We start from the raw sequence: 11,438 nt of genomic DNA on the forward strand, positions 1-11,438 counted from the left end.
GCTAGGAATATTTTTGTACAGGCTTGTTCGAAAACATATGCTGAATATATACCGAATGGAATTTTTGTGTCATAGCATATGAACACAGTCAGCACTACTAAATTTTGACAAATAGTTTTCCAAAGTTGTTGTACCAGTTTACAACTCCCATTAATGACTGATGAGTTCTAGTAGCTCCACATCCTTTCCACCACTAAGCATTGTTTGTCATTTTAGCCAATCTGGTGGATGTAGAGTGGTATCACATTTTAGTTTTAATTTGCAATTTCCCTGGTGAGTAAATGAAGTTGAGATCCTTCCCATAGATTTATGGGCTACTTGGATATCATCTATTGGGAATTGTCTATTCAAGCCATTTGCCAATTTTTTTACTAGGTGTCTGACTTCTTATTGATTTGCAGGCATTCTTTATGTATTCTTGATATAAAACCTTTACCATATATGTGTGTGCATATGTATGCATGTATGAATAACAAATATGTTCTCCTGCTCACCCTCTTAATGTTAACCTGTGATAAACAGAGGTTCCTAACTTTAATTTAGATTAATTTATCATTTTTTTTCCTTATAGTTACCAATTTGTGTCTTGCTTAAACAGTATTTACTACCCTCAAAGTCATAAAAACATTATCCTATTTTTCTAAATGTTTTACTTCTTTACCTTTTTACATTTAGCTCTTCAGTACACTAAGAAGGATTCTCTGTATGTTGTGAGGTCTTTCTTTTGTCTTTAAGTCCAATAATTTCACCAGGATGTGTTTCACAATTGATCACTATTATTAGTTTTTTTCTGGAATCTGGTCTACTCTTTTGATCTACAGGTTTACTGTTTACATCAGTTCAAGAAACTTTTACTTCTTAATTATATACCTTAATAGTACACTATTGCCTCCCCCATATATACTCTGTGAGCATTTCTTTAGAAATTATATTATCCTTTCCATTTCATTCTTTTTTATTGTTCCCTCAACTTTATCTCTTATTTTATAGAGTGCACAAAAGAGGATGAAAATAAGGTCATAGAAATGATAACTGTTGAAAATGAGAACAGTAAACAAAGACAGCTGGACTCAAGAAAATTAATAAATTAGTTAATATTGTTGGGAAGAAAGATTTTCTTAAATTATATATAAAATGATAACCATACTAAGTGGCACAAGAATTCAAAGGAATGAGGAATCACATTGGTCTAAGGTTATAAAGGAATGCACCTCAGAGAAGTTGATGAGTTTGATGATGTGCTAATGAGAATATTACTGTGGTAAAAGCTGAAATATGAATAATTTCTGGTATTTTAGTTATCTTGGCAATACATCTAACCACTATATATGAAACAAATTTGCAGTGATAGACTATAGTAAACCCAAATATACATTCTTATTTGGCACAAATTTTCCATATGTACATGGAATTTATGAAAGTCAAAAATTAATAATTAAATGCAACAAAATAACTATAACTCTACATTTGATGGACTTTTAATTTCTTTGACACTGAATATATCAAGATCCAGTTTTGAATCCAATAAATTTAATCACCATGTCACTCAAGGTTATATATTACAACCATTCTAAAGCTGTCATTGGACTAAATGAAAAAAAGAATTAATCTTAATCAGGCTTTCTACAGAACAAAATATCTCTGTTATAACTGAAATTGTCAATGAGATTTAGGAATAAAATATGCTGTGTTTCTGAGCTATTATCGTTCCCATTCAGGGTCAAAATATATATACCTTTTCACAACAGAAAACAAAGGTTCAGATACTTTAGAGGCCAAGCAGGTAATAGTAGTTAGTAAAGTGGTCCCAAATGAACTTTGGTCAACTGAAGGGCCACTAGCCATTTACAAAAGAGCTACCAGATACTCAATTTTAGCAGATCTTTGCCATAATGGAGTATAGACCCAGGGTTGACAGAGCTTAGGATTTTTGAAAAGGCTCTGAAATTTCAAATTTTTTAATGTATATCTTCTTTATAAATGTTGACAATTATAATAGAATAAGAGCCTCACAAAATACTCATGTTCTAATCCTGGGAAACTGTGAATATGCTGCCTTACATGGCAAAAGGGACTTTGCAAATATGATTTAATTAAGTATCCTGAGATGGGTAAGATTATTCTTGATTATCCAAGGGTGCCCAAAGGAATCACTAAAGTCCTTATAAGAAAAGGAGGTAGGCAGGAAAGACACAGTCAGGGAAAGAAATGTGGTGACAAAAACAAGGATTGGAGTCAGAGAGATTTGAAGACGCAACATTTCTGACTTTGGAGATGAAAGAGAGAGGCACAAGACAAGGAATGCAGGTGGCCTCGAGAAGCTGGCATAAAACAAGGAAATAGATTGTCCCCTAGAGCCTCCAGAAGAAATGTGGCCTGCCCACACCTTGATTTACGCTAGTCAAGACCCATTTCAGACTTTAGATAATAAATCTGTGCTGTTTTAAGCCACTGGATTTGTGGTAATTTGTTAACAGCAGTGTTGGAAAACTAATACAATATTTACAACAAAGAAACAAAAAATAACTAAACAAGCCAAGCTAATCACATGTGTGAGTCAAGGTTCAGCCTTTAGGGCATAAATTTAGTACATTTGAAGAAGGTATAAAGGTTAGCCTTACCAAAAGAATAGGGCCTTACTTAGTTCAAGCTGTTTTAAAAAAATACTTGGGTATCTTAAACAGCAAATATTTCTGACAGTTTGGGTGGCTAGGAAGTCCAGATCAAGGTTCAAGATGCTGGCAGATTTGGTTTTCGTTGAGGGCCCTTTTCGCTGTATCCTCACATGGCAGAGAGAGTAAGTGCTTGCGTCTTTTATAAGGGCATTAATTCCATCGCGAAGGCTTCATCTTCGTGACCTAATCTAACCCTAATTGTCTTCCAAAGGCCCTACCTCCAGATACCATCACATTGGGGATTAAGACTTCAACATACGGATTTTTAGGGCTACAGAAACATTCAGTTCATAGCAATAGTAATCTTTAAAGTATTTAATAGTAATATTTAAATTATTAAAGTAACTTAAAATGAGATCTTGCTTGTAAAGTCCAGGGGTACACACTGTCAGTGTTTTATGTCTTGACTCTCTTCTCTTTCCAAGCTTCTCTAGCTAGTCAGTTCTTCTTGTGACCAGCTTATCTGTGTTTTACTCCAGTCCTATTGCCCCAGTTGTCATTCAGTGTCTTTAAGATAGCTTTGCAGATCTCTGAACCATATGTGCTATTTTCATAGTATAATGCTCAGAGGACAATCTTACTTTATATCCAGATTCTCGGAGGATGCTTTATGGTTAGCGCTCAAGTGGAATCAATAAAATCTAAGACATAAAAGGGAAAATGTAAGACATAAAAATATGCTCAAAAATATACACCATGAATAGAACCATATTGATAGCATTTTGCCTTTTCTATCCACTGATATTTCTTTGCTCAAGTTGGATCTCAACATTCCAAATCTAATCACATACTGTTTTATCATTATAACCAAATAGCTTGCCACACCAGACTGAAGGATCCATTAATCCCCAATTGTATGCTACTAATATTAATGAGTTATGTCATTTTTATTTTTATTCTGCAATCTTCTATAATGTTCAGTGGTGCCCTGTTTTCTTCCCCATCAAGTATAATCATCAACTGAGGCCACCACATATCCTCATTATTCTCTGACACACAATGCAGCTCGTGTAGACTTCTTCCTTAGTTTTCCCCTTTAGATAATTACTATCTATTAAGTACTTTCTACATGAAACACTTTTAGGTGTTTCAGATACATGATTATTAATATTTGCAAATAACCTTGTAAGGGAGGTACTATTATTTTATAGACAAGGAAATTGAAGCTTACAGAGGAAAGTTGTCTTAAATAGCTAAATAGCTAGTAATTGGCAGAGCTATTGTTTAAATACAGCTCTAGCCAACATGAAGCCCTCTTCTTTTCACTGTACAATATGCCTCACATACAAACATACCCTTCTGGTTCCTGCTTCACTGTGTTCAGTCAGGTAATGACTCTCTCACCTGAAACCCCATCCGTCCAAACCCTACCCATCCTACATGGACTAACTCAAATTTTACTTCCTTCCATTCAAACATATCACATTTTTTGTAAGAAATATCATTGCCACACTGTCAAAAACTGTTAAATTGCAATACAAGGGTATTTCAAAAAGTTCTGGTGGTTGAAGACAGAGCTTGAGGAGGTGTTCAAAGCCACCCAGTCCAGCCTTCCAAACTGAGAAACACTTCAATACACATACTAATTTTTCTAGAAATACAATTAATTATTATAATTCATTTGAAAATATTTAACTTCCCAAATAGCTTAAGCTATGCTTTTAAACACATAGTTTTTATTACTAGCTCTAAAATATTAGAAAAAGGGTATGTATATGTTCAATTTACAAAATATCACAATTTTTATCATGGTAGTATGTGCTTTTTTCAATGTCATGAATTAGTATGTACTGTTCTCAAGATATAGCTGTGTATGTCATACTTTATATTTGTACAAAAAAATTTGGCATTTCAGAGAATTTTCCATTATCTACAGCTATTTCCATGCGTTAAAAATTGGAGAAGAAACAGATGCTAAATAGTGAAATATATTTTAAACTATTTCAGAAATATTTGGCAGCAACTACTGGAGTATCAGTGGAAGAAGAGATCTGTAAAAATGGAAAGTTTATTTTGCACGTACATTCTTGAAAGAAAAATAATTTAAAATGAGACAAAGGAGTATTATTGAATGTGTATTATATAAATACTTATTCAAGGAAAAACAACTTTTTTAGTGAACACTATATTTCATCATGATTTTTAGTCTCTATAAAACTCTGTACATCTACCCCTATACATATTATATTGAAAAAATTTCAAGTTCCTTCTGCTTTTTATAATTAATGACTTTTTTAATGAACCCTGATAATTTTACCCTTTTTCTGACCTTTTAATTTCTTTTTTTTTTTTCATACTACAATAGTTAATTTTATTTGTTTAAGGGCTCCTATCGTAAGCATTAAACCAAGCATGGGCTTTAATTCTATGAGCCCAAAGTCATCTATTAGTGAAGATAAAAAGCAAACTGTGATCCATGTACATGGATGAAAACTAAAGGCTCACAGTTAACTACGTTGTAATTTTTAAATTTCTACCAGCCTAGAACTCAGTAGTCACAGGTCTTTCAGGTCCTTCTGGATGTGATCTGCTCTTTTCTTGAGCAGAGCAACCTCATTATCCTTCGGCTTCTGGTTGATAACACTGGTTAATCCCTGAGCACTGAGGATACACAGAAGGCTCAGGAAGACTTCATACTCAATGCCATATATTGCATTCAGCATTGCTGACACTGGATGAATCCTGGATAGATTTTTCAACATGGATTCAATGAGATCAGCCACACTTAATCCAATGGCCCAGTTCATATCATTTCAGCTTAATGACTTCATAGGCACTTTCAACCACCATTTTATGTACTTCCTTCCAATTCTCACTATCATTGTCCATTTCCACTTCTGGATTCAGTTCCTGGAGACAAACACCTGCCACATTCACTTCACTCCACACAGCCACACTTGAGTCACTATGTTCTCCCAAAATCCATGCATGGCAGCTGCTGGAGAGAGTGCCAAGTTTTTCAGCCATAAGATAGCGAAATCTAGCAGAATCCAGATTACACCCACTTCCAATCACTCAGTGCCTGGGTAATCCACTTAGTTTCCAAGTAACATATGTAAGGATGTCCACTGGGTTGGAAACCATAATGATGATGCAATCAGAACTGTACTTGACAATCTGAGGAATAACGAACTTGAAGACATTAACATTTCTCTGCACCAGATTGAAATGACTCTCCCCCTCTTGTTGACGGACTCCCAAAGTTACCAACACAATCTTAGAATTGGTGGTCACAGAGTAATCTTACCGCCACAATTTTAGATGTTTGGAGAAATAAGCTCTCATGCTGCAGATCCATCATTTCTCCTTTGAGATTATCTTCCAAAACATCCACAAGGGCAAGTTCATCAGCCAGGGACTTTCCCAGAATGCTGATAGCACACGCCATGCCAACTTGTCCAATACCCACTATAGTGACCTTATCATTTGTGACCATTGCCTCCTCTTCTGCAACTGCTGCAATGAGTTTTTCCTTAAGAGTTGCCATTGTGCACAGGAGAGAGAGGGATCTGAAGAGTGCTTGCAGAATAACAGCCCTGAGAAGGAGACAATATCTGCTACGTGCGTCTCCTACCGCACAGGATCTCAACCTTTTAATTTCTACTATAGATTTCAACCTAACCCTTATTTGAGAAAATAGACTAATTCATGACCCAATATTCTTCTGTGATAATTTCAGAAATATTCCTGTGGTTTGAGTAATAATTCAAGTTTCTAGGCATATTTTGTTCATTTTGCATAATATATTCACTTTATTTTTGGTCAAGCCATGTTTCTACGTCATTAAAATAATTTTAAAGTATCCTTAAGGCTATTTTAGTTGATAGATTAAAAGATAATTCCAATAAAGAGGAGGCTGTTATAGCATTTCAAAGAATTTGGAAAAAAATCATTAATTGGCTTAACTCAAAATTGTACAATGATTTTTTTTTAACCTTTTGCAACAGTAATGACCAATTGTGTAGTTTTCTTTGGCAAACCAAAAAGGGTTTCATTAAAATAACCTTTCGGGAAATTAAGTTAGCAATATATAGGGTAGGCATGTATTATCTCAAGATTATTTTTTCTTTTGCCAAAATTCTATAAGATGGTGATGAAATTTCATACCAATAATTATCACTAATTGCAAGTATATACCAAAATAGCCAAAATTCAAATAGTCTACATGTCATATCAAAAAAAGGTAGCAGTTTTTAAGCAATGAATCTATAATTAATGCAAAGCTTAAATTCTTTCTCTAGTTGGCCTTGAAGTATAAGGTTTACTTATAAGTTATGCCCAAATTCCTGCAGCTAACTAATTTATGAACAGGGAGTAGATTGGTTATAGTTTCCTATGGTAATTCAGGATCCAAAGTTTATTTATTCAAAAATAATTCAGAATTCATTAAGGGATTTGAGAATAATTGAAAAACAATAAATTGTCTTTATCATTTTATTCCAGAGTTTGAAAAGTAGTTCTTTTATCTACGATCAACCTAGATTGAGTACTCATGCTTAATTATTTAATTAAAAATAAAACAATTCAAGTAACACAGGCACCACTCCACACAAACTGCATATCATTCCATGTACATAGGTATGGTTGTAAAAGAGAAGGGAGGAATAACATATTTTACTTCGGGTCTATAGTTGAGCCATATCTTCCAGAATATAAACACACTATATGAAAAGAATGAACAATATTCAAGATGCTTAAGGAGCCAGAGAACTGGAACAAGTAGCAGCAGCAGTTCCCACTTATGTACGGCTTGCCATGTACAGAGTATAATTCCTGCAGCTTTGGATATATTAACTCATATAATTTGCACAGCAAACCTATGAGATTGGTACTGTATCATCCCGTTTTACAGTTGAGGGCTAAAGCACAGGGAGGTTAAGTAACTTGCCAAGGTCATGCAGTAGGTAAATGGAGGAGCCAAGATTCAAACCCAGACAATTAGACTTCATAACCCATGCTCTTAACTGAGTAATGAAGTTTAACCAAACTCTTTTGCATCTCTAGAGAGTAATACTTTAGCCAATTGCCCCAATTTTTCTGTGACCAATTTGGAGTCACTTTAGCTGGATCTTCAATAGACTGGCTAAACTTACTGACATAATTTCCTGCAATGCCCTCCGTTCCCTTAGTTGGAAATTGAGCTTAGAGCTCTACTATTTTCTCTACTTCCTTCATGGGGAATAAGTATCCTTCTTCCTTTCCAAAGCTAACTAAAGGTTTCACTTCAGTGATTAATTCCATCCACTACCATATCCTTTAAAGGTCTTGATTCATAACTGTCCTCACACCACTGCATAGTATTTCTTCCTTCACCCTAGATTGTGTAACCGCACTTCTACTTTTGTGAGAAAAGAAATCTTCCCACAACCCTGATCCCCTCTAGAGCTACCATCCCATCTTCACTCCTTTCCCTTTGCTATTTTTATCTTGAGGAAAGATGACTAAAGTGGGGCCAAATCCATCACCATGATTTAGTCAGAGACCAAAAAGTAATCATGATATGAATTTTTCAATAACTGTGGTATGTAGAGAACACCCTGTTTAATGGTGTAAATCATGTGCAAAACGGTAGTAATGACACCTATCTCACTGGCTTCTTGTGAGGATTACATGTGATCGAGTATGAGAAAACCCCTCAAACTGATCTTATAACACAGTAAATCATTAGAAAATGTTTACTGAATATGAATTATAATGATTATAATAATAATTAAGTTAGAAAATTATCCTGTAATACTAAATAAGGAAAAAGAGATCAGAATGAATGAAAGGATGTATGCATGTATGTGAGGGAGAGAGAAATGAAGATCAAAATGGAGAGAGAGAATGAGATTGTGTAACACAAGTTCCCAGAAGGTACTCTGGAATTAATTCATTCAGCAAATATTTATAGAGCACCTACTATATTCCAGGCGGTGTTCATGGCACATGGGATTCATAGTGAACTAAGCATACAGACTCTCTCTACCATCTAACTTTGCCACGCCAACAAATTAATTCTAAAGAACTACCATGATGGGCTATTTCCTTGTTTGAAAGTCTTAAATAGTTCTTCATTGTCTACTTAATAAATCCCAAATCCCTTTAACCTGCCATTCAGTGTTTTCCTCCCCACCCCCTCACCCCCACCAACTTTGGAAAAAAATTTTAATTTACCCATTTTTTTTACATTTTTCTTTCTTTCTTTAGCATTTACTTGTATGTATTTGTGAGGTATAGTGTATTGTTTCGATACATGCATGTACTGCACAATGATTCATTTAGGGTACACAGCATAGTTTTGTACCCATTAGTCCAACACTTCTCCTCTCCCCTTTCCCTCCGCCTCTAGTAATCATTATTCTACTCTACTTCTATGAGAACCACTACTTTTTCTTTTCTTTTTTTTTTTTTTTTTTTTTAGATTTCACATATGAGAGAGACATGCAGTATTGGTCTTTCTGTGCCTGACTTCACTTAACATGATGGTTTCCAGTTCCATCCATGTTGGTGCAAATGATAGGATATCATTTCTTTTTATTGCTGAATAGTATTCCGTTGCGTATACACACCACAGTATTTTTATCCATTCATTCACTGATTGGCATTTAGGTTGATTCCATCTCTTGGCTATTGTGAATAGTGTTACAATGAAAATGGGAATGAAGGTGTCTTTTTAATATATTGATTTCATTTCCTTTGGGTATATACCCAGTAGTGAGTTAGGCTCGGTGGTAAGGTAGATCTATTTTTAGTTCTTTTAGGAACCTCATACTGTTTTCCACAATGGTTCTACCAATTTACATTTCCACCAGCAATGCAGGAAAGTTCCTTTTTCTCCACATCCTTGCCAGCATTTGTTATTTTCTGGCTTGTTGCTAATAACCATTCTAACTGGGAGGAGATGATATCTCATTGTGGTTTTAATTTGCATTTCCCTGATGATTAATGATGTTGAGCATTTTTTCATGTGCCTATTAGCCATTTGTATGTCTTTTTTTGAGAAATGTCTGTTCAGGTCATTTGCCCAATTTTAAACTGTGTCTTTCTTTTTTTTTTTTTTTTTTCTTTTTTGATGTTGAATTGTTTGAAGTTCCTTATATATTCTGGATATTAACTCCCTGTCTGATATTAGCTCCTCTTCTGAAACTTTGCAAACACTTTCTCCTATTCTGTAAGTTGTCTCTTCACTTTTTTGATAGTGCTCCTTGCTGTACAGAAGCTTTTCAGTTTGACATAGTCCCATTTGTGTGTTGTCTTTTTTTATTTTTTAACTTCTATTTTTTTCAGCTTAATTTCTTACTATTTCAACATTTCCCCTACAAAAACTCTCAAAAGGCATCAGAAAAAAATAACATTTTCAAGAGACTCTAGAACTCCTCTTGCATTTTGTACTCAAAGTATATTTGAGTACTGCTGGGATATTTGAGTTTTGAGGAGACAAAGGAGTTGCAGATGATGGGGGTTGTAAAGGAAAGTTGAACTAGAGCCAGATTTAAAAGGACATCACATGCTACGCTAAGAAGTCTGGGTTTGTTCTTAAAGACAGTCAGACACTGGTTTGACAAAGAAGAGATAAGATCAGCATTGTGCTTTCAAAAGGTAATACTGGGGACAGTTGTAGGGTGAACTAGAAGAGAAGACATCTGGTAGCATAAAGGCAGCTTAGAGAATATTGCCATGATATTGAGAGATTGAGAGAGCTAAATGAATGATGCAGTGGAGCTGATGGAGGGAAGGAGCTCATTCTTAAGGAACATTTCAGAGTTGTTATCAATAAGGTCAGGGACGAGTTGGCAGGAAGGTTTAATGGTTATGTGGTTCTTGAATCAGATTGCCTTTGTCCCAGACTTGTCTTCCCTACTACTAACTTATGACTTTGGTCAAGTGACTATACCTCCCTTAGATCTATTTTTCTCATCTGTAAAGTAGAGATAAACACAGTACCTACCTCAAGAGATGTTGTGAAAATTTATGTCAGTAATCCATACCAGGTTCTTGGCACCAAAGCTGGCAATGAAGTGCTCTATAAGTGTTAGCTATCAATTCTCTCACTAACCACATATGTGGAGAGTCTGATGCATCATCCAGACATTTATGTCTCCCTCCCAGCTTCATGTGTCTTCATATTTGTTGCATGTTCCTTATACCCTAAACATACTGCATTTTTATTTCTATTGGATCATTTTCCATGCCATCTCTTTCACTTTGATTTCCATCTGACAAAATCCAACCTCACCCCAGAGTCCATAGTTTAGTTGTCTTTGAATTCTCAACACTTAGCATATTTTAGATTTTAATTAAATTTAGTCAAAGTTCTCTGAAAGCCTCACCAGACATTATTTTTCCTGACTCTGTACTTTTCACAGGACTTTTTTTCATTCTGGACACTTATCACGTAGAGTCTTGCATTTGAAGGCTTGATGTAGGTAACTAATCTCCCCTCATTCCTCCATGAGTCGCTTCCACACTGCAGCTATTCCTGTGCTGAACACATGATCAGATTGGTATCTTAGAAGAACTAATCCAAGCCATAACTATTTGATGATTCACTCATTCACTCAATGACAAATAATTCAAATTAAGCCAACAACTAAATTATAAACTACTTACTGCCATAAACTGACTGTCCTTGCAGTCGATACTTACTTCTAACATTTTACCATCCTGGAAACTGTTGTGGGGAAGCAATCTGAAAGGTACTCATTAAGTAATCTTGAGTTTATACAATTTGGTCCTCTGTTGATTGCCCTTTGGCATTTTATTATTCTCACAAAATCTTTT

General features: G+C 35.0%; 1 pseudogene; it reads right to left on the reverse strand.

Annotated features, from left to right (window-relative positions):
• Positions 1-5,170: 5,170 nt before the first annotated feature.
• On the reverse strand, positions 5,171-6,162 carry LOC134382018 (L-lactate dehydrogenase B chain-like; annotated as a pseudogene).
• Between the last annotated feature and the right edge of the window lie 5,276 nt (positions 6,163-11,438).

Source organism: Cynocephalus volans, chromosome 1, assembly GCF_027409185.1.
Source record: "Cynocephalus volans isolate mCynVol1 chromosome 1, mCynVol1.pri, whole genome shotgun sequence".
NCBI lineage: Eukaryota > Metazoa > Chordata > Mammalia > Dermoptera > Cynocephalidae > Cynocephalus > Cynocephalus volans.